At 35.0% G+C, this 26,734-nt stretch overlaps 2 pseudogenes; both read left to right on the top strand.

Moving 5' to 3' along the window:
* The first annotated feature begins 11,483 nt into the window (after positions 1–11,483).
* LOC130961428 (uncharacterized) lies at positions 11,484–20,269 on the top strand (annotated as a pseudogene).
* A 1,964-nt stretch (positions 20,270–22,233) lies between these two features.
* On the top strand, positions 22,234–25,090 carry LOC130963020 (uncharacterized; annotated as a pseudogene).
* Positions 25,091–26,734: the final 1,644 nt, after the last annotated feature.

Genomic DNA, 26,734 nt, shown 5'->3' with positions numbered 1-26,734 from the left:
TCTGAATGGAGCATCATAGGTATTTTCTATGATGGTCTCTCTGAACTATCCAAGATGTCTTTGGATAGCTCTGCTGGAGGATCTCTTCATCTGAAGAAGACGCCTACAGAGGCTCAGGAACTAATTGAAATGGTTGCAAATAACCAATTCATGTACACTTCTGAAAGGAATCCTGTGAACAATGGGACTAGTCAGAAGAAAGGAGTTCTTGAGATTGATGCTCTGAATGCCATTCTGGCTCAGAACAAGATATTGACTCAACAAGTCAATTTGATTTCTCAAAGTCTGTCTGGAATGCAAAATGCACCTGGCAGTACTAAGGAAGCTTCATCTGAGGAAGAAGCTTATGATCCTGAGAATCCTTCAATGGAAGAGGTGAATTACCTAGGAGAACCCTATGGAAACACCTACAATTCTTCATGGAGAAATCACCCAAATTTCTCATGGAAGAATCAAGAGAGACCTCAACAAGGTTTCAATAACAATAATGGTGGAAGAAATAGGCTTGGCAATAACAAGCCTTTTCCATCATCTTCTCAGCAACAGACAGAGAGTTCTAAGCAGAATACCTCTGACTTAGCAACAATGGTCTCTGATCTAATCAAAACCACTCAAAGTTTCATGAATGAAACAAGGTCCTCTATCAGAAATTTGGAAGGACAAGTGGGACAGCTGAGCAAGAAAATTACTGAACTCCCTCCTAGTACTCTCCCAAGTAATACAGAAGAAAATCCAAAAGGAGAGTGCAAAGCCATAACCATGGCCGAATATGGAGAGGAAAGAGAGGAGGTGGACGCCACTGAGGAAGACCCCAATGGGCGTGCATCAACCTCCTCTGAGTTCCCCAATGAGGAACCATGGGAATCTGAGGCTCAAAATGAGACCATAGAGATTCCATTGGACTTACTTCTGCCTTTCATGAGCTCTGATGAGTATTCCTCCTCTGAAGAGGATGAGTATGTCACTGAAGAGCAAGTTGCTAAATACCTTGGAGCAATCATGAAGGTAAATGACAAGTTATTTGGAAATGAGACTTGGGAAGATGAACTTCCCTTGCTCACCAAAGAACTGGATGACTTGTCTAGGCAGAAACTGCCTCAAAAGAGGCAGGATCCTGGGAAGTTTTCTATACCTTGCACCATAGGCACCATGACCTTCAAGAAGGCCTTGTGTGACTTAGGGTCAAGTGTAAACCTCATGCCCCTCTCTGTAATGGAGAAATTAGGGATCTTTGAGGTGCAAGCTGCAAAAATCTCACTAGAGATGGCAGACAACTCAAGAAAACAAGCCTATGGACTTGTAGAGGATGTTCTGGTAAAAGTTGAAGACCATTACATCCCTACTGATTTCGTAGTCCTAGAGACTAGGGAGTGCATGGATGAATCCATCATCCTTGGTAGACCCTTCCTAGCCACAGCAAAGGCTGTGATTGATGTTAATAGAGGAGAGTTGATCATTCAAGTGAATGAAGAATCCTTGGTGTTTAAGGCCCAAGGACATCCCTCTATCATCATAGAGAGGAAGCATGAAGAGCTTCTCTCAAAACAGAGCCAAGCAGAGCCCCCACAGTCAAACTCTAAGTTTAGTGTTGGGAGGCCACAACCAAACTCTAAGTTTGGTGTTGAACCCCCACATTCAAACTCTAAGTTTGGTGTTGGGAGGTTCCAACACGGTTCTGAGTATTTCTGAGGCTCCATGAGAGTCCTCTGTCAAGCTAATGACATTAAAGAAGCGCTTGTTGGGAGGCAACCCAATGTTTTATAGTTAACTATTTTCTTTTGTTATTTTATCTTCTTTTGTAGGTTGATGATCATAAGAAGTCACAAAAACAATGAAAAAAGCAAAAACAGAATGAAAAACAGGAAGAAAAACAGCACACCCTGGAGGAGAAGAAGCTGGCGTTCAAACGCCAGTAATGCTAGCTGTTGGGCGTTTAACGCCCAGTCTGGCACCATTCTGGGCGTTTAACGCCAGAAAGGGGCACCAGACTGGCGTTAAACGCCAGTAAAGGGTAACAACCTGGCGTTAAACGCCAGGAATGGGCATCAGCCCGGCGTTTAACGCCAGAAATGGCTCAAAACGTGAATTTTGATGCCATTTGGTGCAGGGATGACTTTTCCTTGACACCACAGGATCTGTGGACCCCACAGGACCCCACCACCACTCTCTCTCTTCTTCCCCCATTCACCAATCACCTTAATACCTCTTCCCCAAAAACCCTTCACCTATCAAATCCCATCTTTCTCTTCACCACTCACATCCATCCTTCATAAATCCCCACCAACCTCACCCTTCAAATTCAAACCACTTTCCCTCCCAAACCCACCCATAATGGCCGAACCATTACCCCCCCTCTCTCCTATATATACCCTTCTTCAACCCTTCATTTTCACACAACCTAAACACCCCTTCTTTCCCTTCTTGGCCGAACACACCACCTTCTCCCTCTTCTTCATTTCTTCTTCTTCTACTCTCTTCTTTCTTCTTTTGCTCGAGGACGAGCAAACATTTTAAGTTTGGTGTGGTAAAAGTGTTGCTTTTTCGTTTTTCCATAACCATTATGGCATCCAAGGCCGGAGAAACCTCTAGAAAGAGGAAAGGGAAGGCAAAAGCTTCCACCTCCAAGTCATGGGAGATGGATAGATTCCTCTCAAGGGTGCATCAAGACCACTTCTATGAAGTTGTGGCCTTGAAGAAGGTGATCCCCGAGGTCCCCTTTTCACTCAAAAAGGGTGAATATCCGGAGATCCGCCATGAGATCCGAAGAAGAGGTTGGGAAGTTCTCACCAACCCCATTCAACAAGTCGGAATCTTGATGGTTCAAGAGTTCTATGCCAATGCATGGATCACAAAGAACCATGACCCAAGTGTGAACCCGAATCCAAAGAATTATCTCACTATGGTTCGGGGGAAATACTTGGATTTTAGTCCGGAGAGTGTGAGGGTGGCGTTCAACTTGCCTATGATGCAAGGAGATGAGCATCCTTATACAAGAAGGGTCAACTTTGATCAAAGGTTGGACCAAGTCCTCACAATCATATGTGAAGAGGGCGCACAATGGAAGCAAGATTCAAGAGGAAAGCCGGTTCAATTAAGAAGGCATGACCTCAAGCCCGTGGCTAGAGGATGGTTAGAGTTCATACAACGCTCAATCATTCCCACTAGCAACCGGTCCGAAGTTACCATAGACCGGGCTATCATGATCCATAGCATCATGATTGGAGAAGAAGTGGAAGTTCATGAGGTCATAGCCCAAGAACTCTACAAGGTGGCGGATAAGTCCTCTACCTTAGCAAGGTTAGCCTTTCCTCACCTCATTTGTCACCTCTGTTATTCAGTTGGAGTTGACATAGAGGGAGATACCCCCATTGATGAGGATAAGCCCATCACCAAGAAAAGGATGGAGTACACAAGAGACCCCTCTCATCAAGAGATCCCTGAGATGCCTCAAGGGATGCACTTTCCTCCACAAAACTATTGGGAGCAACTGAACACCTCCCTAGGAGAGTTGAGTTCCAACATGGGACAACTAAGGGTGGAGCATCAAGAACACTCCATCATCCTTCATGAAATTAGAGAAGACCAAAGAATCATGAGGGAGGAGCAACAAAGACAAGGAAGAGACATTGAGGAGCTCAAGCACTCCATAGGATCTTCAAGAGGAAGAAAGAGCCGCCATCACTAAGGTGGACCCGTTCTTTGATTTCCTTGTTATTTGTTCTTCTGTTTTTCGATTTTTTATGCTTATGTTTATCCATGTTTGTGTCTTGTGATCATTAGTGTCTTAGTGTCTATGCCTTAAAGTTATGAATGTCCTATGAATCCATCACCTTTCTTGAATAAAAGCGTGCTTAATTGAAAAGGAAAGAATTGCATGAATTCTGAATTTTATAATAGTTTAATTAATTTGATGTGGTGGCAACACTTTTGTTCTCTGAATGTATGCTTGAACAGTGCATATGTCTTTTGAATTTGTGGTTCATGAATGTTGGCTCTTGAAAGAATGATGAAAAAGGAGACATGTTACTGAGGATCTGAAAAATCATTAAAAATGATTCTTGAAGCAAGAAAAAGAAAGAAGCAAACGAAAAAAAAAACCGAAAAAAAAAGAAAAAAAAGAAAGAAATAAAGTTGTGATCCAAGGCAATAAGAGTGTGCTTAAGAACCCTGGACACCTCTAATTGGGGACTTTAGCAAAGCTGAGTCACAATCTGAAAAGGTTCACCCAATTATGTGTCTGTGGCATGTATGTATCCGGTGGTAATACTGGAAGACAGAGTGCTTTGGGCCACAGCCAAGACTCAATAAATAGCTATGTTCAAGAATCATCATACTTTACTAGGAGAATCATTAACATTATCTGGATTCTAAGTTCCTAAAGAAGCCAATCATTCTGAATTACAAGGGATAGAGTGAGATGCCAAAACTATTCAGAGACAAAAAGCTAAAAGCCCCGCTCATCTAATTAATACTGACCTTCATAGATATTTTTGGAGTTCATTGCATATTCTCTTCTTTTTATTTTAATTGATCTTCAGTTGCTTGAGGACAAGCAACAATTTAAGTTTGGTGTTGTGATGAGCGGATAATTTGTATGCTTTTTGGCATTGTTTTTAGTATGTTTTTAGTATGATCTAGTTAGTTTTTAGTATATTTTTATTAGTTTTTAGTTAAAATTCACTTTTCTGGACTTTACTATGAGTTTGTGTGTTTTTCTGTGATTTCAGGTATTTTCTGGCTGAAATTGAGGGATCTGAGCAAAAATCTGATCCAGAGACTCAAAAGGACTGCAGATGCTGTTGGATTCTGACCTCCCTGCACTCAAAGTGGATTTTCTGGAGCTACAGAAGCCCAATTGGCGCGCTCTCAACGGCGTTGGAAAGTAGACATCCTGGGCTTTCCAGAAATATATAATAGTCCATACTTTGCCCAAGATTTGATGGCCCAAACCGGCGTTCAAAGTCACCTCAAGAAATTCCAGCGTTAAACGCCGGAACTGGCACCCAAATGGGAGTTAAACGCCCAAACTGGCACCAAAGCTGGCGTTTAACTCCAAGAAGAGTCTCTACACGAAAATGCTTCATTGCTCAGCCCAAGCACACACCAAGTGGGCCCGGAAGTGGATTTTTATGTCATTTACTCATTTCTGTACACCTTAGGTTACTAGTTTTTCTATAAGTAGGACCTTTTACTATTGTATTAAGAATCTTCGGATCTTTGGAACCTTTCTCTAGAGATCTTTTGATCACTTTGGGAGGCTGGCCATTCGGCCATGCCTAGACCCTGTTCTTATGTATTTTCAACGGTGGAGTTTCTACACACCATAGATTAAGGTGTGGAGCTCTGCTGTACCTCGAGTATTAATGCAATTACTATTGTTCTTCTATTCAATTCCGCTTGTTCTTTGTCCAAGATATCACTTGTTCTTCAACTTGATGAAGGTGATGATTGACGCCCATCACCATTCTCACCCATGAACAAGGTGACTGACAACCACTCTTGTTCTACACGCATCTGAGGCTTAGTGAATATCTCTTGGATTCCTGATTGCACGATGCATGGTTGATCGCCTGACAACCGAGTGCTCGCCTGACAAACGAGCCAACCATTCCGTGAGATCAGAGTCTTCGTGGTATAGGCAAGAACTGATGGCGGCATTCAAGAGAATCCGGAAGGTCTAACCTTGTCTGTGGTATTCTGAGTAGGATTCAATGATTGAATGACTGTGACGTGCTTCAAACTCCTAGCAGGCTAGGGCGTTAGTGACAGACGCAAAAGTATCAATGGATATTATTCTGGCCTGAACGAGAACCGACAGATGATTAGCCTATGCTGTGACAGAGCATCAGGGACGTATTTTCACTGAGAGGATGGGAGGTAGCTGCTGACAACAGTGAAACCCTACACGAGCTTGCCATGGAAAGGAGTAAGAAGGATTGGATGAAGGCAGTAGGAAAGCAGAGAGACGGAAGGGAAGGCATCTTCATGCGCTTATCTGAAGTTCCTACCAATGAATTACATAAGTATCACTATCTTTATCTTTTATATTATTTTCATCACCATATCCATTTGAGTTTGCCTGACTAAGATTTACAAGATGACCATAGCTTGCTTCAATGCTAACAATCTCCGTGGGATCGACCCTTACTCACGTAAGGTATTACTTGGACGACCCAGTGCACTTGCTGGTTAGTTGTGCGAAGTTGTGTAATGCCATGGAATTGAACTACCAAGTTTTTGGAGTTCATGACCGGGGATTATGAGAGTTGTGAAAAGTATTGTTCACAATTTCGCGCACCAATGTGGCTGCAAGGATACCTTTACTATTCCATGGATTACATTCACACTCCATATTCTCAGTATTACAATCATAAAGTACGTTGTATATATGTTGCCTCTTTTTTACACTCCTTAACTTTTAACACAATAATAGTTGATATGTTTTTCTCATTAATTATATCTAATGCGACCACTCCTTGAATCTCCATTTTTATTTTTCCAAGAATCTCCTTTGTGTAAAAATTTGCAGCACAAAGCTCCAATGCTTCTACCCCAGTAGTTAAAATGGGATCCCCATACACCATCTTAAATTGAGAAACTAATTCATTGTTTCTGTAGTGCCTAAGAGCATCTTCAAGAATTTAGACCAACTCTAGAAGACTTTGGCGAATGCCAATAAACCTCTTGATGAAGTTGTTTATCACCTCACACCTTGATGTTGTTCTAAATCCAGCACAGAATTTATCCCTCAAGTAAGCACTTGCCCACCTTTTTGGCTTTTCCAAGTAGATAGCTTATTGTCGCATTGGAATCCCCATCAATGAGCTTTGCGTGACGAGTTCTTTGAATGTGATTATCTAAGTCCTTCTTTGTGAATCCAACTTTAGCATACCCACTGGCTTAGCCTACCATGAGTCCCATTATTTTAGAGGTTGGAAGACCATTATCATGCATGGTGTTCACCTGAGCTTTGTGTGCTTCAGTCAACTCTCGGTGGTTTGGAATTAGGTGTACCAAGCATTGTGGGATAAGATCATGGTTGTGCTTCTCAACTAATTTTTTAACCCTCCAAGTCGAAGTTTTCGTGTCAAAGTACACCGCAAGCAAGGTTTCACAACTAGTACGAGTTAACACTTTATGCTCCCTTTTCCTATTCGAAGTAGAGATGTATTTCTCGGCTCACTTTCCTTCCTTGTTGCAAAAAAAAAAATTCCTTCTACGCTGTGTTCCATCTTTTCCACACGGTGTATCACCCTTGCGAACTCCAAACCCGACACACCTCGCATAACTTACATACAAGTTATAATCTGCATCCGATGTTTCAAATATTTGGTTTATAATATCATCGGCCATCACAAAAACGCACTTCCTACTGCTGCCACCGCAATCACAAGTGCAATTCACATTCTCTTCCACACTAGTCATTATGGAATCTTCAACATTGTCTTGTGAACTAAGTGGTTCAAAATCAACTTTCATTGCATCCTAATGAGATGAAATAAACAAAAGGTAATAAATAACAAAAGGCAATCCCAATAAATAACAAAAGTCATTGTAAATTTCATTGATAATCAACCAGAATTTTAAGTTATAGTTATTGTCTCATTAAATTACAAATTATTTAAAAAAGATTAAAAAAATAAGGGACCATACCATTGTTTGGTAAAATATCATTTAATTTATATTATGCAAGAATATATATTCTTGCACACAACTATCAAGTGACATAAAACAAATAATAAAAAAGAAATTATGTGAAGTAAACGAACTTATAATATGTTGCATTCAGTTTTTCTGTGTACTTTTGTATGTATTGAATCACTAGACTATAAAATAGAATAACAACGATCAAATTTTTTCCAATTATGTGGATCAAAAGATGTCATCAAGAACTATCAGTCCATCATAAACTGTGCACAGAGTATAGAGAAGTGACTAAATTTAAGTCTTTCATAATAGTTTTGTTATAGTTTTTGCAGTTTGCCTTTAATACACTTAAATTGCATATGTTAAAAAGAGATGCCATATAACTATGATATATTTCCTTTTACTGGTTGATGCAGTTTGCATGCATGATTTATGAAATATCAACATATCAAAGCAATACTCCTACTTGTAGCATCTTTATGTCAAGCACAGTTTTGACTAAGCAATAGCAATGGCAATTCAAATAGGATGTTTGTAAACTACAAATCCTTTAAATTTCAATACATTTGAAATCTTAACAGCAGCAATAATTCAACTTACAACTTAACCTTACAATACCCTACAAGCACCATTGTGCATTTGTTCTTCAATGAAAAAAGCATATCATTAAAAACCAAAAAGGACCCTTGTGCATTCAAATTGACAAAACTTAAATATCAACAGTCATTCAGCAAAAGGGCAAAACTAAGATATCAAAGGCTTTCTAACTACATATATGGACACATCAGATATAAGGGGAAACTTACTTCGGTGCCAACATTTATTACATGTTGATATATTATTGATATAATTACAAAATCACAAAAGGGAAGCAGGACAGAATGCCATAATGCTGAGAGCTAGACATCTTCAAAAAGAATTTACACATAATTGTCATATACCCAAGATCAACAATAATTTCTAATTAGATGAACACAAAAGAAGCTTATTTTAACCAAACAAATAAGCAAGTTTATTATCCTAAATCATGCTTGTGCAGTAACAAACTCTAAAATGTAGATTGTCATTTTAGAAAACTATAAATTAATAATTATGAATTGGATAAACAACACATTGAGCAATATAAAATTTCACTAAAAAATTGAATTCAGTGATGATTTTCAGCAATGAAAAGATTTAGCTAAGTAATTATTTGAGTAGAACAATAACAAATTCAAAATTCAGTGAATGTTATCAATAACAAATTTATCTCATTGATTCTTCAGCAACAAAAAAAACTAGCTCAGTAAATTTTCATCAACAAATTATTCAAGGCTCGTGATCAGCAACAAATTCATGTCAGTGATTATTTTTAGTAACAAAGTGACTAATTCATTGATATTTGCAGCAATAAAATCAAAGGCAGCAACAAAACAAAAAAGGAAAGAACAGGAGAATTTGTTGAAATTTACCAAATTGAGACCAGCTTCTGGTTGCGTGAAGGAAGCTGATGGTGAGAGTTGCTGACGACGAGAGTTGCTGCTGGGGAGGAGGAAGTGCCGGGACATGCTACTTCTGCCGCCGACGACGACGACAGGAAAGGCGCGCGAGACCGTGAGAGATACCTGATCTGAGAGAATGACTACAAGCTTGATGGCGACACCGGAGACAGTGAGAGAGACCGGAGCCGAGAGAGGGAGGGAGTTTGGGTGCGACAGCAGTGACAGGGATGAGAGAGCTCCAGGTTCAGTCTAGTGACGTTGAGGGAGGAATGTGAGAGTTTAGGCTTCGTTTGGTTACTGTCTTCAGAACATATAGACACAGACATAACTATACCAAAAGACATAGACACAGATAGACACAAATTTTTTAACATGTTTGGCATCAATGTACAAGACACAAAAATTTAATTCAAATGTCCATTTTATCCTTATTAACTCTCTACCATCATCTTCCACCAACATTAACCCTGCCGCCACCATAGCTTTCTACCACCACCAGTGCCACCTGCAATTTTTTAACTTCATCGCAAAATACTATCTTCAACTTTTATTTATTCATCATCTCAGCAATTCAATTTTTTCATTAAAAAAAACTGAAATAGGTTGAAATAAATAAAAAAAGAACAAAAATGAGAAGACAAATCTCAAAAATAACCGACTACTATTTTGGGCTTTCTTGATTTTTTTCGCCTTTCTTAATGAAATTGATTCAAGTAATAGTGGAGACGAACAGATCTGAGCAACACCTGATGAATGTAGACAAATAAATATGACCGAAGAAGATAACTCATGGTAATAATACGCGCCACTGTGTGAAGAGAGAAAGAGAGAAGTGGAGGCAGAAGAAAGAAGGAGCGTCAATGGTGGCGGCCCGGAGCAACGGTATGGAGGGGAAAAACAATGGAAAGAGAAGCAGAGTGATGAGTGTGGCGATACGAAAAGAGAGAGAAGGAGATGAGAAAGAGAGGAGAGGCAATGGCTATGGGGTGGTGTGGAGGAGGGACACAGCCATGGAAGAGGGAGGATGGAGGAAGGAACGTGGAAGTTGGAAGGATTTTGGGGTTAGAAACACAGAATAGAGAAGATAATAAAAGAGAAAAAGGGGAATTAGGGTTAGATTAATTAGGGACATAGTTGGAATTTAAAAAAAAGAAAGGATAAAAATGTAAAATTTTGCGCCTTATAAGTTGTGTCTCAATGTCTCAACTCAATGGAAAGACACTAAAAACATGTATTTTGTGTATACTTGTGTACCACCGTGTCCATCATAAATTTATGTCTCAACAAATAAACGGTGGACATGTGCCACCGTGTCCATATTTTTAGTGTCCTGGGACATCAACCAAACGCACGCTTGGTAGCGTTTGGTGAAGAGACAGAGACAGAAAGACTGAGACTGAGAGACAGAGACTAAGAGACAGAGATTGAAATAAATCTCAATATTCTGTTTGGTGCAAAATGGGAGACAGAAATTGAAACAAGAATAAAACTCTAATTTAATTTACACAAAAGGGTAAAATTGAAATTAATTAATTGAAATGAAAGTATTTTAGGTATAAAATGTTATTAAAGTTTCAGTTTCCATCTCTAAAAATTTCAGTCCCTGTGTCCCTACTTTCTGGAGGTACTGAAATACTGAAATTTTGGAGACAGAGACAGAAATTTTAGTACCAGTCTCTGAACCAACAAACACGATACTGTCAATCTCTCAGTCTCTGTCTCAGTACTTCAAAACAAACGCTACCTTAGAGATGTCAAAGACGTCGTTTGTGGAACAAAAAGTGAAAAAAAAAACAAAAAATGATCCAGTGGGTCATGTAAATTAGTCGGTTCAATCAAGTCTGATAACAATTAGGTTTATTGTTATTGTTATAGAAAATTAGTTTTATTTTGATTTATTAAGAAATTAAAAAATAATTGGTTCATTAATACGTCCAATAATAACATAATACCTAAGTGTCTTGTTTTACGCGCGTATGAAAGTATTTGTTAAATAGAAAATATTTTCACAAACCAATCAATTCCTTAAATTTTTTATATTTTTAATAATTTTTTTAGTTTATAAACTTAAAATGTATCTTTTGGCACAAAACAAATAAACCATTATTATTATTATTATTATTATTATTATTATTATTATTAGAGTAATTACCAAATTTAATTGCTGGAAATTTTAAGATGGAAAATTTTAGTTTCTTAACTTTAATTTGACAGACATTAATCTTTAGTCTTATTTTTCTCCCAATAACAAATAAAAAAAAACTCACATGGAGACTTAGTCAATTATTTAGGTGTACAATTGTACAAAGTCACCAAAAAAAATTGTACAAACAAAGTCACCAAAAAAAAAATTTGTACAAACAAGAAACATTAATCATTGGGCTTACGGTTTCAAACTGACGCACCCTTCTCTGTGAGGCCCCAAAGATCACCCGTCCTTACACAGAGTGCAGCAAGAGGTTATGATCCTGGAAGGATCTCTTCGATCGCATGCACTGCCACCCAGAGCGCCATTGGCAAGGGATCATCAGACCACCACCGCAAGAAGGGGAAGGAGGACCACCAGATTGCGACATGTCTGCTGTTGCTGGCGAGTGGGAAGGGGACTGGGAGAAAGCCGACACCGATGACACTGCATCCTCCTCTGTTGACATCTATTTGACTGCTTCTCTTGATCAACAACACCACCATTGCTCTTTGGATTTGAGGTTGGGTCTTTAGTGTAACCCTACTCTGCTGCCCCTTTCTTTTTCTTTTCTAATTTGCTGTGTATCTTAGGCAGTAATTCTCGCTGATAATGGCGGATTCTTCCGGAAAAAAAGATGGCTATCGTGGCTGCCGGAATTGCGAAGGTGTTGGAAGCACTTATTGGATATGCGAAGAGAAGTGGTGAAAAGAAGATTTGGGATGAACAACCTGGGTCTGGGACTGTAACACCTACTTCTAAAGTCGAACATAGAGAGAAAGGTGAGTCAGTTTTGAAACCCTATTGCCAGAGACTAATTTATTTATCCATCTTGTTTGCACATATGGATAACTGACTGCCAAGTGTATTAGTTCAGGCCGCTGTGTCATTATTTTTCCTTTGTTATTGAATAAAAAACAAGGTGAAAGAGTGATTTATTTATCAGAATTAAACTTGAAGAGGTTTTTTGTGTATTTCAAAAATTAGAGGACTCAAGAGTCCGATTCTAAAAACCTCGATTTGGATAATTACTCTATTAATTATTTTTAAGAGACTACCTTTAAGAAAGCGGCCATGTGAGTAGGAGCAAACAGTAAACAGGGCAGCTACATCCCTAACTGCCGAATTCCCCTTCTTCTTCTTCTGCATCAAACATTCGAACGGCGGCCACTTCTTTCTCTTCACTGCGGCTTCTGCTATGTATTCTATCTCCGTCGTCGATGTTGCTATATAGTCTCTCTCTATTGGAGCTGCAACCCTGCAACCTTTCAACTCGTCGCCGTCTGTTCTCCTGCTCTCTACTCACCCACTCTCTCTCGCTACCGCTGTACTCTCTCTCCAACTATTTGCTTCGTCTCCGCACACTGCCGCTGTTCTATCCACTACCAGACTCCGCCGCCGCCTGCAAACTCTGCTGCCTGTACCGCAACGAACACCGCCTCCTTTAGAAACTTAGGTATGCGTTCTCGTTCTTCATGTTCTATTAGTTGTCCTTTTCTCTTTCTGGAACTTAAGTCTCTTGTTTTATTTTACCCAAATATTTGTTATTTTTTTTCTCTTCCTCTTATTTCAAACGATGGTACTTTGTATGGTGTCTTGTGTCATTTTCTGAAAATATAGAACTTTGGCTTTAGAATTTCCCTAATGGAAAGGGTATTGATGGTGTGTTGTGTTGTTGCTTTGATAAGTTGTGTTTCTTGTTCATGGGCTAGGTATTCATATATGCATTATTTCTATTTTCGACCCCTCAAAATTCCATACTTTTATTCCAAAAAAAAAAAGGAGAACTTGTGATGGCTAATGTGCTTGTCAGTATGTTTTTTTTCTGTAATTATTTTTTTTTTAGCGAGACTTTTTGGTGATGGTGGTGGTGTAGTGTAAGATGTGCAATTTGCTGTTTGCTACCTATGAAGTCTGGTTTACTAATTGTTCTTGTTGGGGCTGGCTTAAGTGTGCAAGTGCCAGAGGTACTTTAGTTATTTCCCCTCTATATAAATAGAGCGTCACAATTCACAAGGGTCACCAAGGTGGTGCTAACCATCATGACACCAACTTCAGCAATGGCTACAACAATGATATGACTTGCATTAGTGTAGATTTACCTCGAACTTTTCGTAAGCATGAGGCATTTCTGTTGTATAGGGGTGTCCATGGATCGGATCGTATCCACAGATCCGCGGTAAATATCCGCATCCGATCCGAAAATTGCGGATATAATCCGATCCGCAAATTGATCGGATCGGATCCGATCCGCACCCTTTGCAGATCGGATCGCAGATATCTGCTCTATATCCGCGTATCCGATCCGCAGATCCGCACAATAATAATTAAAAATCAATAAATATATATATGTTTGGTATTATATTTACTTGTTTATATGTTTTAGTTAGTAATTATTATTCATATATTGTATTATTTTATTTTTGTTATTTAGAAAGAGTTTGATTAAAAATATTTTAGGAATAAATAAGTTTAAAAGTATGAAAGAAATATTTTTATTGAATTTTTTTACATAGAAATATGATTAAAAAAATAGGTTTAATTATGCGGATATATCTGATATCCGATCCGATCCGGCACTAAAAAAGCGGATATTATATCCGATCCGATCCGATGAAAATTGTGCGGATCGGATCGAATTTTCGGCGATATCCGATCCGATCCGCGGACACCCCTACTGTTGTATTATATCAAATCATTTGGTTCCTTAGGATAACATCATGTGCCCTGTATAATTTTTAGTTATTTTATAAAATGTGAAATCTTTTTTTCTTTTTTCTTTTTTAATAAGAGGAGAGAAAAATAAATAACCAAACAAAAAGAGAAAACAATAGAAAGGCACAATAACTAGATTGACAACGCATCATCAAGAACAAGCCAACCACATAGTTGGAGGGATGACCTATTGAAGCATGGTTTATGATGTGTTTGTAGACAGGGAATTTTTAAAAAATATATTATAAATTTGTAATAATGATTTTAAATTAAATTTTGAATATTTTATCGATATTCCTTCTGCTGTCCATTGCCCAGCTAAGAGATAGTATTTGAGAAACTGAGAATTGAAATTCTGATTTTCTGCTTTAACGTTATTGCATTTTCCGCATTTCTTTTTGCTATTGTTGTGGCCTGTTATTTCTCTCATGCTGGCTGATTGTTATGGTCTGCTGAAATTTTGGAGAAAGATCAAGCATTATTATTTGAACGAGCATGTGGCTGCTGACTGCCATCATCATCAATAAACTATTTAGACTTGTTTAATGCTGAAATTGATGTGTTTTCTATTTTATTATATAAAGTTTGTCAAATTTTTATAGAAACACACGCATACTTGTAGGTTGTACCCCACCGGTGATTGTTGCTGATATACACTTACATTATGATAATGCCTTTAATTGTGCTTCTAATTCTTTGCAGATTGGACAAAAATGTGAAGTCACTTGGTTGTGTCTTTTCAGTCTCATCTACATTAATGGCCAGATGGGATGCAATTTTGTCGCTTCCCGTCCAAAATCCTCCCACATTGGAGTTCTCTTCTGCTGACCTAGTATGGTCGAAAGTGGAAGGTTGGCATGATAAACTAGATAGAGTTGCTCTAATTCCATTTGCCAGAGCTGATGATTTTGTGAGAGGTGAATCAAATAATAAAGAATGTCCAACAAGATTTCATGTTGCCACAAGGCGTCACGTCGTCCATCAATGCCTCTCAAGCCAAAGGTTGATGCTATACTAGAGTATATCCTGTAAGTTGTAAACACTTCATTTAGTGTCCACTATTTGTTTCTATTGCTTCCTGTATTCCACTGCAATGTGAATTTTTATACTATGTCAATGCAGGTATTGGTGTTCCTTTGGTCCCGATGACCACAGAAAAGGTGGCGTTGTACGACCAAGTCGGACTACATATGCTACAAAGAAGAAAAATACTGGTCGGCCAAATACTAAGAGAGGTTGCACCTGTCACTTTATTGTGAAACGCCTCATAGCTGAACCTTCAGTTGCCTTGATCATATATAATGATGATAAACATGTGGATAAAAAGGGTTTGCCATGCCATGGTCCACAAGACAAAAAGGCTGCTGGAACACGTGCAATGTATGCCCCATATATCTCGGAAGATCTTCGACTTCGTGTTTTATCTCTCCTATATGTTGGAGTCTCTGTGGAGACTATTATGCAGAGGCACAATGAATCGGCTGAGAGACAGGGATGTCCTAGTAACCGTGATGACCTTTTGACCCACCGATATGTTCGGTGACAGGAGAGGGCGATCCGTTGATCTACATATGAACTGGATGATGATGATGCTGTTAGCATCAAGATGTGGGTTGAAAGCCACCAAAGTCATGTTTTCTTCTATGAAGATTTTTCTGATTCAGATCCATTTACTTTGGGGATTCAAATTGAGTGGCAGTTGCAGCAAATGATTGAATTTGGGAATCGAGCTTCGCTTGCCTCAGATTCAAGATTTGGTACAAACAAATTAAAGGTCTTTTTCTTTCCTTTCCTTGATTTCAATATATGAAGCACTAACACTTTGTTGAATTGCAGTATTTACACACGTCGGATATATTTTAGACACGATACTTGTTTAACACTCGTCGGGCACGCATGTCCAACCGTGTCTTAATAAGAATTAAAAGTTATTTCTTTGAACACATTTGGACACGCTCAAATATGATTACGTGTTAGCGTGTCCAACTTTATTCTTGACTATGCTTGAAAGGAGTTTAGAAATACTAGTTATTATTAATTATTAATGCAAAAAGTTATCTAAAATGATTTATATATTTAAAATTGGTATAAAAAACATTTAAAAAAGTCAGTTTGTATTTTGTGCATCATAGATTTTAAGTAACCATGGAACATATTTGTTTCCTGTTGTTTCAACAAAAAGCTAATAGCAAACACATTGATTATTTTGTCCAGTACCCCATTCACAGTCTTCTTGTGTTTAACTGTGACAAGAAGGCCATTCCAGTGGCTTGGATAATAGCTCCAAGGTTTTCGAGCTTAGATGCACATTGATGGATGAGGGCTCTTTACACTCGAGTTCACACAAAAGATCCTAACTGGAGATTGGTGGGCTTTATAGTAGATGATCCGCTTTATGATATCCTGGCAATCAGGTTAGTGCAAGTTATCAATGAAGCTAATATTGTAAAATATGTAAGATTTATAAAGAATATTGTCGATTTCTACTACAATTTCAAGATTCTAAATTTCTAATGTCAAAAGTAGGATGGCTTCATTTATAATTTCCTTTATGTAGACATGAATCATTTGAAGTCAATAATGTTTGAAATGTTTTTACAGAATGTACTGAATATTTTTTATACTGATGCTTCTTGGTTTAGGATTTCTAGTGACATCTTCTTGTGTCTCTTTTCTTTCAAACCCAAGAATCCAAGAGTAAAACTATTATTTTACTTGAGGATGATTATTTTTTAAAATAATTGAATTTGATTTGTATATTAAGAGTCCTTTATCCATGTCATAAGATATGGACTGGTCCTTACATGGTTTTAATATTTGAGCATGATGACTGGTTCAAATATTTGATATAGAAATCTATTTTGCATTGTGAATCCAAACTATGAAACTACATTCTCAAATAACAATTACTATATTCTGTGTATTTGCCAGAGATGTTTTTCAGTGCTCTGTATTGATAAGTTTCTGGAGGGTTCGTCATCTATGGCATAAAAACATAGTGAGGAGTTTGGAAATTGATATGCAAGTAAAGATATCCAAACAACTTGAGTGGATTGTGGATAATATTTGCCGCCTTCAAGGGACCATGTCACTCTTCGAAGATTTCATTGAAGACTTTATTGATGAATCCAATTTTATGGACTATTTCAAGGCTACATGGTATCCTAGAATGGGTTAGTAGTATCTACCTATATCATGGAATGCTTTTTTGTTTTTTAATGAAATTGAGAAATAATATTATGCTCACAACCAGTTATCATTGTGCTTCATTTTCATTACCCTTATGCCCACAGATTAGTAAAGATCAGCATCTATTTCAAGTATAGTTTTATAGGCAATTGCTTGACACTTGTCCAAAATTTTGCATGAATTTTTTGAAGACATTGTTTGGTATTTTTGCTAAGTGTACGGTGTGTTCAACAACATTAGGTCAGTTCCCATTGACAACTTTGTGGGTTTTGAGAAAAGATCAAAAGAAAAGAAGCCAGACTTTGTGGCAGTGTGTTTCTGCTACATTTTAGTTTTTAGCACATGTGGTTTTGATACTCTTTTCTCATGTTCCTTTTCTTATAAAAGGGATATCTGTTCCTCCTATCTATTTGTAATTTTCCCTTTTTATCCTGTAGAATGTTATAAAAAGATAACTCCACATATTTATCAGAAGTTCTCTTTTAATTTGTAATTGTAAATAAAAGTTGACGATCATTTTAAAGTTGTTCTGTTTGTAATTTAGTATTATACTAATTTTCTTCCTATAAAAAGAAAAGAAAAGGAAAGTATAACTCTTGATACTTTTTTCTCAATACATATATAATAGTTTATTGAATACATAATTAGTTATGTTGTGTGTCTTGGTTACAAATGCTTTTTTAGAACGGTGCATAGATTGGGAGAGTGTATTTCAATCAAGATGTTAAGTTCTTCCCCCTCCTAAATAATAACATTCATTATTATTCTGGTGAAGATTTGCCAACGTATACCAACATAATGAGCCATTATATTGTCATGATGACTTACAATCACCAAATATAATAGTCTTGAAAGGCTATGTTGTTTTATAGAATGGGAAAAACATCTAATTATGATGGACTTGATACCTATTTGCATTTATCTTTTTATGGGTATTATATATATGAAGTTGATGCCGTTGAAATTTTGTCCCGTTGATGTAGGAGCTTGGATCAATGCGCTTAAAGCTTTGCCGCTTGCTAGCCAGGAAAGTTGAGCAGCAGTGGAATTTTATCACAATCAACTGAAGATCAGACTGTTCAATGAGAAGGACAACAGTGTTTTTCAGCGAGCTGATTGGTTGGTTGACAAGTTGGGTACGAAAGTCCATTCTTATTTCTGGCTTGATGAGTACTCCGGAAAAGATGATTTTGCTCGCTATTGGAAAAATGAATGGATAAGTGGTTTGACATCATGGCGCAAGGCACTGAAAATTCCAGATACTGATGTCCTATTGGAAGATGGGTGTGCCAAGGTTACTGATCAGGATAATCCAGAAAAAGCTTATGTTGTCCACAATCCCGGTTCAATGTTTAGTGTATGTAATTGTAGTTGGGCGCAGAGGGCGCAAGTTGGGAACCTCTGCGAGCATGTCCTGAAAGTTATTAGCATCTATCGAAAGAGAGGGTCCATTCCGCCTTCTGTTGGCTTTTTTTGGTATCAGAAGGCTCTAAAGAACATGCTGCATTGCCCACCCTATGACTCTATTCGCGATCATGCAGTCTCCTTGGCAGTTTCTGTTCAGACAGTTAAACACCCTGCTTGATAAAGAAAGTATTGCAACTGTTGTGGATCCTAATGAGAAAAGAGTAGTTGTTGATATCTGCTTAGAGACATCAAAAGTAGTCTCATGTAATCAAGATCCGAAGTTAGATAATAAACAGCTTATAATCAATGATGATATATCTCGTGATGGTGATGACTCTGATGATGGACTCAAAATTGCTGATCAAGTTGTAGATTGTGGCAGCAATGAAAATGAAATCCCATCTGAGAGGGTTAGAGAAGACAGTCTACTTGCTGACATGGATGTTGATCCATCGTCAATATATATTTCCCCTCCTATATTGTGTTTTACCGATGAGAATTTTACAAGTAATGAGTTCCGAGAGAAAGCTTTCGCTACTAAATTGAATGAGGTTTCAGCTTCTGAAAATGGTGCTTTGTGCGATGATAAGGATAAAGAACCCAATTTAGATAAGGCTGCAAAGAATATGCAATGGATGTGGATCCCCCAGTCTTAGATGTCTCGTCGGAAACAGCAACTCCGAAACACTGAAACCCATCAGAATGGGTTCAATGATGTTCCTGGAATAATTTCTTGCAGAAAAGAAGCTGAGCTATAACATTTCTTCGATATCCATGGATGTTGTTGACCTACAGGATGCTGTCGAGAAACAAGGTCTTGGTACAATTGAACCAAAAGTATAATCAAAGATGCAAAATTTGGTTCAAATACAATGAAAGGAAGATTAATTAAAATTCATCTATTCTTGACGGCTATTGATGATATGACCATATTTGAGGTTATCCAGCCAGCCTGAAGTGTCAATAGCAATTAGATATATTCACAAAACTGTATCAGGCTTCAGGACGAATTGGTGGTAGATAATAGTTACAACACTTGCTATTAACTGATGGCGATTTGTAAATTGGAGCTTTCTTCAGATTCTCTCCTTCCAAACAACTACTAGCGGGTAAGCATGAAATTGTATTTATTCTTTTTTCATTACCAAATAATAAGAGTTTGTTCTGTTTAACTTGGCTAATTTTTTGTGGTGCTTCATATATGATTATACTGTAAATTTGAAGTCTGCTCATGTTATATGGAGTTCACATCTAATTAACCAAGATATTCTGATCTGTCTAGGATGAAAAAGAAAAATCTCCGGATTGCTTCGTTCTTTTGTTCCCTTAATTATATGGAAGCAAAGAATTTATACCCTCACCAATGTTGAGCGCATCGCATGGTTTAAATTGTAAACGCAGTGGCGGTCGTGGTTATGGTTGTGGTTACACTACGATGAAGAAATTGTGAGGAAAATGTGTAACAGCTACAATTGCCTCTATGATGCCCATATAGTGGACACTGCAGAAATATTGTGATAACCTATAGTGATTAACCTGTTATTTCTTAGAGTTATTATTAGATCGGAGTATGTTAGATATTAAACATTCTCTCTCGTATAATCCTGATATAGTTAGTTACTTAGCATGCTAGTGTATGTCTCGCGCATACGTGCAGGTTTTCTGTTTATTATATAATTTTCGTTATTTAAATCAATTTTCGTGTAAATTCTTCTAATAAATAAAAATAAAAAGGGTTTATCAATTACTTTTTTAATTTAAATTAGATTTAAAAAATTTTAAATCGTCCTATTAAATTTATTGGGCAAAATTTGTAGTGCAATTAAAGGTTTAGCCAATAAATTTCGAATTTGATAAATTATTTGAAGCCCGATAAATAATTTTTATCAAGCCAATATCACATGTAATTGAAAATGTTTTGGTCAATCTAATACCTCTGGCTCTAATGGGTAAATGAAAAAGGGAAAATAAACCAAAAAAGGTATTTTGTAAATGGACTAGAATAGATACTCTTAAATATCTAGTGTATATAAAATGTTAAAAAAATAGCTTATAAAAGAAAAAAAATAACAAGGAAAAGAAGTCTTGTTTTATTAGCACTAATAATATTTTACATTTAACATTCCTTTCTTAATCATAGGTCCATTTCAATGCCATTACTTAGCTTAGAGGTTTCTGGGCAAGTCAAGTGAGAACCGAGAAACCTCCAATTTGAAAGACGGACTTCTCCTAGCAGCCATTACTGCGTTGTTTCTCTGACAACTTCCATTTAAATTCCATGTGGTACTGGTAGTTGCTACCAACCAAACCGCTGGCTTGTTGACTTATGATTATTATTTGCTTTTTTAATACGCTACTAATATTATATTTCAAACAATTTTGGAGGTAGCAATTTCAAAAATTATTTTTAATATAGAGATGAAAATAGTGTTTTGGTTGAATATTAATATTTGAAGTATACGCATTGCTAGGATGATGACACGTGTTTAATATGCATTTTTCTTGTTGACTCTCCAATCTCTACTTATATGTAATTATGCTAAATAATTTTATTTTTAACAAAGATATCAATATCTTTTTATATACAAAAAATTAACCTAGCAATTTTTTAAAATTTTAGCCAATATTTATTCAGAATAAACTAATTTATTTGTCAAAATTTTGATAAATATAAATATAAATTACATATATATTTTTTAATTGTAAAAAAGTTTAGAAAATTAGTATTTTTATTAAAATTTAGCTTATATTTAATAGCAAAAAAAATGAGTACTTAATAATTACAAATAACAAAATCAGCATTTTTATTAAATGTAATTTTAAATTATTAAAAATATTAATGATAACTAATTAATGATTACAAATCACAAAATCAGGGAGTGCCACTTTTTAAATATGGAGACCACTTTAATAAAGACATTAAAAATGTCTTTTCTTAAAGACGTTTACACATGTCATGTTATTATTGGACATTATTATTGAACCGGTTAATAAAAATAAACCAGAACAAAATCGGTTTATTATAGCAATAATAATAAACCCAATTGTCTGCATTATAATTATTATATTCGATTTGATCCAATCGAATTATACTATTTAAACCGAATATCTTTAAATTTTTAATAAAAAGACAATTATATTCCTGACTTTTTTGTTTTCGAACATTTAAATCCCTAAAAATTTAAAAATACAATTAATTCTTAAAAAATTTGGTTTATTGTTATTGTTATAAAAAAATCGGTTTTATTCTAATTTGTTAAAAAATTCAAAAATAACCGGTTCATTAATACGTCCAATAATAATTCGACACGTAAATGTCTTTACAAAAAGACGTTTTACGCATCTTTATGGAAGCATCCCCCTTTAAATATAACTCACTCTCCTCTCTTCTCAGAAGTCAGAGCTTCCACCCACAAGCCACAAAGTCACCTTCTCTTCTGTCACGACAGCTACGCCACAGCCCCGGCCTCGCTGCAACCGCCAACCCTGCAAATCTGCTCCCTGCCTCTGCCTCAAAGCTGCTCCTCTGCCCTTGCCTTGCTGCCTTGCTGAGTCTGCTCACCCTTTTCTTTCTTCACCACAGATTCAATTGAAGCCCCGAGCTTATTAATGGCGTCACGACTAGAGCCATGGAACTACCTTGCGGGAAAAGTTGTTATGGTCACTGGCGCCTCATCAGGCCTCGGCCGTGACTTCTGCCTCGATCTTGCTCGTGCGGGCTGCCGGATTGTCGCGGCAGCTCGCCGCGTTGATCGGCTGAAGTCCCTTTGTGACGAGATCAACAGAATGACGACGCCCCTGGGTAGAGGCAGTGATGACGGGGCCCTCCGAGCAGCTGCAGCGGAGCTTGACGTGACCGCCGACGGCGCCACCATCGAGAAGTACGTGGAGAAGGCGTGGAATGCATTTGGCCATATTGATGCGTTGATCAACAACGCTGGTCTTAGAGGTAATTGGAACATCACTGAATTTTGAGGTCAAAACCTTGTTCTATGAAGATTGAAGAATCAGATATGCTTTTTTTTAATAAATAAATAAATAAAAATATGATTTTTTACTATATATGCATCTTTTTTAACCTCGACAAGTATCAGAGGCTTAAGGCTTGTCCTCGTGTTGAGCTAAACTTTGAGCCATTTACAATGGTGGAGGGAGTCCCGATTTTGAGGTTGGAATTCAACCTCTCAAAAAAATCCTAAAAGCCTCACAATTACCTCGAAAAATATCAGATTTTCAATAAAAAAATTTTACTATTCTTTTTACATAGAAATTTAAAAAAATCTTAGAGCCATAAAAAATTATTATTTGTAGCCATTATTTGATATTGGATTCAATTATTTTAGTTTTTTTTAATCTAATAATTCAACAAATATTTTATCTTATACTTCTAAATAATGATAACCGCTAATTGATGGTGAAGAACAATAAACTTTGATTGCCTTCTAGCATTCTTTAAAAGATTTTATTATGTATAAATTTGTCAATTTTTTAAATTTTCATAGATAAAAATAATAATTTTTTATCTTTTATAGATATAAAATTAATTTCATTTATTCATAGCCATAGATAGGTTTATTAATATTCTAAATCTTTTTTTGATAGAAATAATACTTTACACAAAATTTAATAAAAATATTAAGTTTTTTCTTTACTTTTATTAAATTTTTAAAATATTAAATGCATAAAACATACTATTTTTTGTGTCTTCAATTTCATATTTAAAAAAAATTAACTAATTAATATATTTTTTTCCTTTTTTTGTGTCTGTGAAAGAAGAAGAATGAAATGAAATTGGTCATACATATCGATGAAATTCTATTACTATATTTTATTTAAGTATATATAAATTAAAGAAATGATTGAAATAATTTTAATTTCAAATAAATTAAATTATTATACAATATTAGTTTGATCTTTTTTCAAACACTTATTCTTCTTCCTATTTGAATTTCTACTTATTTGCACATTTATTTAACGAAGTTACTAATAAAAAAAATCTATTTTTTAATAAACATTTATTTAAAATTAGGAATGAATGCGGTTCTGATCGAATCGGATACGATCAAAATTTCGATCCGATCTGCATTAAAATAATTAGATCGGATCCGCAGATTTTAAACTTAGATCTGATCCAATCTGCAGATTTGCGAATCGGATTGGATATCGGATATAGTCGCGAAACATAAAATATTTTTAATACTTATTTTTATTAAAAAATATCAATAAAATTCTTTTTTTCTATTCTTTTAAATATGTTTACTTTTAAAATAATATTAAATATATTTTTTAAATAATACAATATATATGATATTATTATTCAAAATAAAACATAAAAAATATTTATTTATTTATTTATTTTTTTACGGATCCGTGGATATGCGAATCGGATATGCGAATACCTACATAAAATCTATAATCCTACTAGTATGTGATTGGAACGCAATTTTTGAATCAAATTTAAATAAATACGTAAATTTAAAATATAAATATACAGATAAAATTCGATCTATAAATATCATTATTTAAGACCAAATAAAATATTAAAAATATGCACAATTTTTTTTCAACAATTAGTAAGTCTTGCTTCTGCTTCAATGATTAAGATTAGATTGAGGTGTTTTTGGACTCATCTGCTGCACCCGAATTAATGAATTATTATAGCCGCCATAATGCATATGCAAGTACTGCAACAAGTTGCTATATAAGCCCATGAAAGTAATGATATCGAGACAATAACACAGTTAGGAAGAGAATAAAATAAAATCATTTTATTTAACTTAACATCTTAAATTATATGTTATTATATTTAAAATTATTTATTTATTTAAAAAAATTAATAAATATAAAATAAAAAATTAGACTACTTTAGAGTTTAGACTAACTTTTACTGCCTTCTAAATATTTTTGTCTTTTATTGATGGTTTGTTGAGAGATCATAATATTCTAAACATAAAAAAAATGAAGAAATAATTGATATTAAAGAGTAAGTGAAATGATTGATTTCTAGCCATAATAATAATTTGCTCTGTTTTCTTACTTTTGTTGTGCGTAGGAAATGTGAACCGGCTTGGGAATTACCTGAGGAGGAATGGAATCAGTGTTCAAACTAACGTAACTGGGACGTGGTAGTGTCAAATATGTATGCCTACGCATGCGTGCTGCTAAGATAAAAGGATCGATCATCAATATCTCATCAATTGCTGGTGACAACAGAGGTCAGTTGCCGGGGGGTGTTGCCTATGCTTCTTCAAAGGCGGCGTCATATGCTCACCAGGTAAATAAAATATTATTTGACGTGCAATTTATTTTAAAGAATTTAAATTTTATACACTTTTATTGCGAATGTTAATATGATTTATTCAAATGTTTAATTATGCGTTATCACTTTATTAAAAATATTACTACATTACAGTTCATCTTAAAATTAATGCAAAATAATTTTGATATTGTGCAACTATGTATATGATAGAGACGCTTTCTTCAATCATCAATCATCAAATGTCTGTATCACAATATTTGGAGGTAGAAATTTGTGCCTTCAATTTCTTTGAGCTTTTGACAGTGGTGTGAAGAAATCGCACCACAATTTAAAAAGAAAAAAAAGAGAGAAATTGAGCCTTCTAATTTTCGTTTTTCAAAAAAAAATATTTTTAAACTGAAATTAGATCTTTTGATTTTTATTTTTGGAAAATTAAAAAATTTAAAATATTTTTAAATTGAAATTTGATAAAAAAATAAAAAAAGACAATATACTTGAAAATATTATTTTACCCATATTAAATATTTTTCCCCCTAAAATTAACATTGGCTGTTAAAGAGAGGCACCAAATAAAAGGAAGAGAAGCTTTTTCTGAATTTTGATACACGGTCAAAGGCTACCACAGAAAATCAAGATTATTTTTACAAGTATCTATGCTAAATTGCTAATTATGGTGTTCCTAATCATGAATAATGTTCAAATGATTATTTAAGTGTAACTTTTCTATGTCTAGTCACGTTAAATATGTAATAGTTAAGAAATGTATGATGGAGTAGTTAATTTTCAGTTTCCTAAGAGATAATTGTCTTTGTTGCATTACCCAATTGCTGCCATCCTGATAGACATGTTGGAAAGCTTTAACGGTTGACCTGAAAAACCGTTTGGTAAAAACAGGCTTTCCTTAATTTGGTAAAGTTTTTATTTTTAAAATTAATTTATAAAAATTAATTTTTTAAAAATTATTTTTGTAAAAATATAATATTTATGTTTGATAATTAAAAAATTATTTTAATAAATACAAATACAAAATTATATTTAATAAAATAATTTTAAAATTTAAAAATTAGTTAATATATGAAATTATATTAGATTTTTAAATTTTAAAAAGTACAAATCAATTTTAAAAAATTTCACGTTAGATGCCTTTAAAAATATTTCGATCTTTTAAAGACGGTAAGCATAAGTACATGATCTTTTTTATTTATCAAATACAAAATAAGGAACTATGCTTTTAAAAAGTACAAATATCTCTTTAAAAAACTTTACCAAACATAAATTTAAAAAGCACAAACAAGCACCTCTAAAATATGTCATTTATTTTTATTAATTCTTAAAATAGACTGTACACCACTATTTTTTATTTCTTCACTCATACTTTTTCATTAAAGAATTATCTAATTGTTATCTACTTTCTTCTCTTGCATTTTAAAAAATATTACATTTCTATTAAATTCTTTTAACGTTTTCTTTAAAAAAAATTAATTGTTATATTATTTAATTATTTTATTTAAAATAAAAATATAATAACTTAAAATATTATTTTTCTAAATAATAAAAATGTTCAAATATAATCATTTTGGTTTTGGTGTACTATTTTTTATGGTTTTAAATAATTTTAAATTAAAGTTTTAATTTTCTCATTAATTTACTTTATTAAATGGGATATAAGTTAAATATGGATGTAACTAGCTAAAAATGATCACGTAACAAAACACTCACATTAATATATAACTTGTTATATCATTTAATAGAACAAACTAACAAATAAATTAAAAATAAAAAATCAAATATTTAAGATCAAAACCGAAGAACAAAAATAATCTTTAAAGAAAATGCATTATATAAAATAAA

This window comes from Arachis stenosperma, chromosome 2, assembly GCF_014773155.1.
Source record: "Arachis stenosperma cultivar V10309 chromosome 2, arast.V10309.gnm1.PFL2, whole genome shotgun sequence".
Classification (NCBI taxonomy): Eukaryota; Viridiplantae; Streptophyta; class Magnoliopsida; order Fabales; family Fabaceae; genus Arachis; species Arachis stenosperma.
Note: the sequence above shows the minus strand (reverse complement) of the source record. Positions and strands in the feature narration are given on the sequence as shown.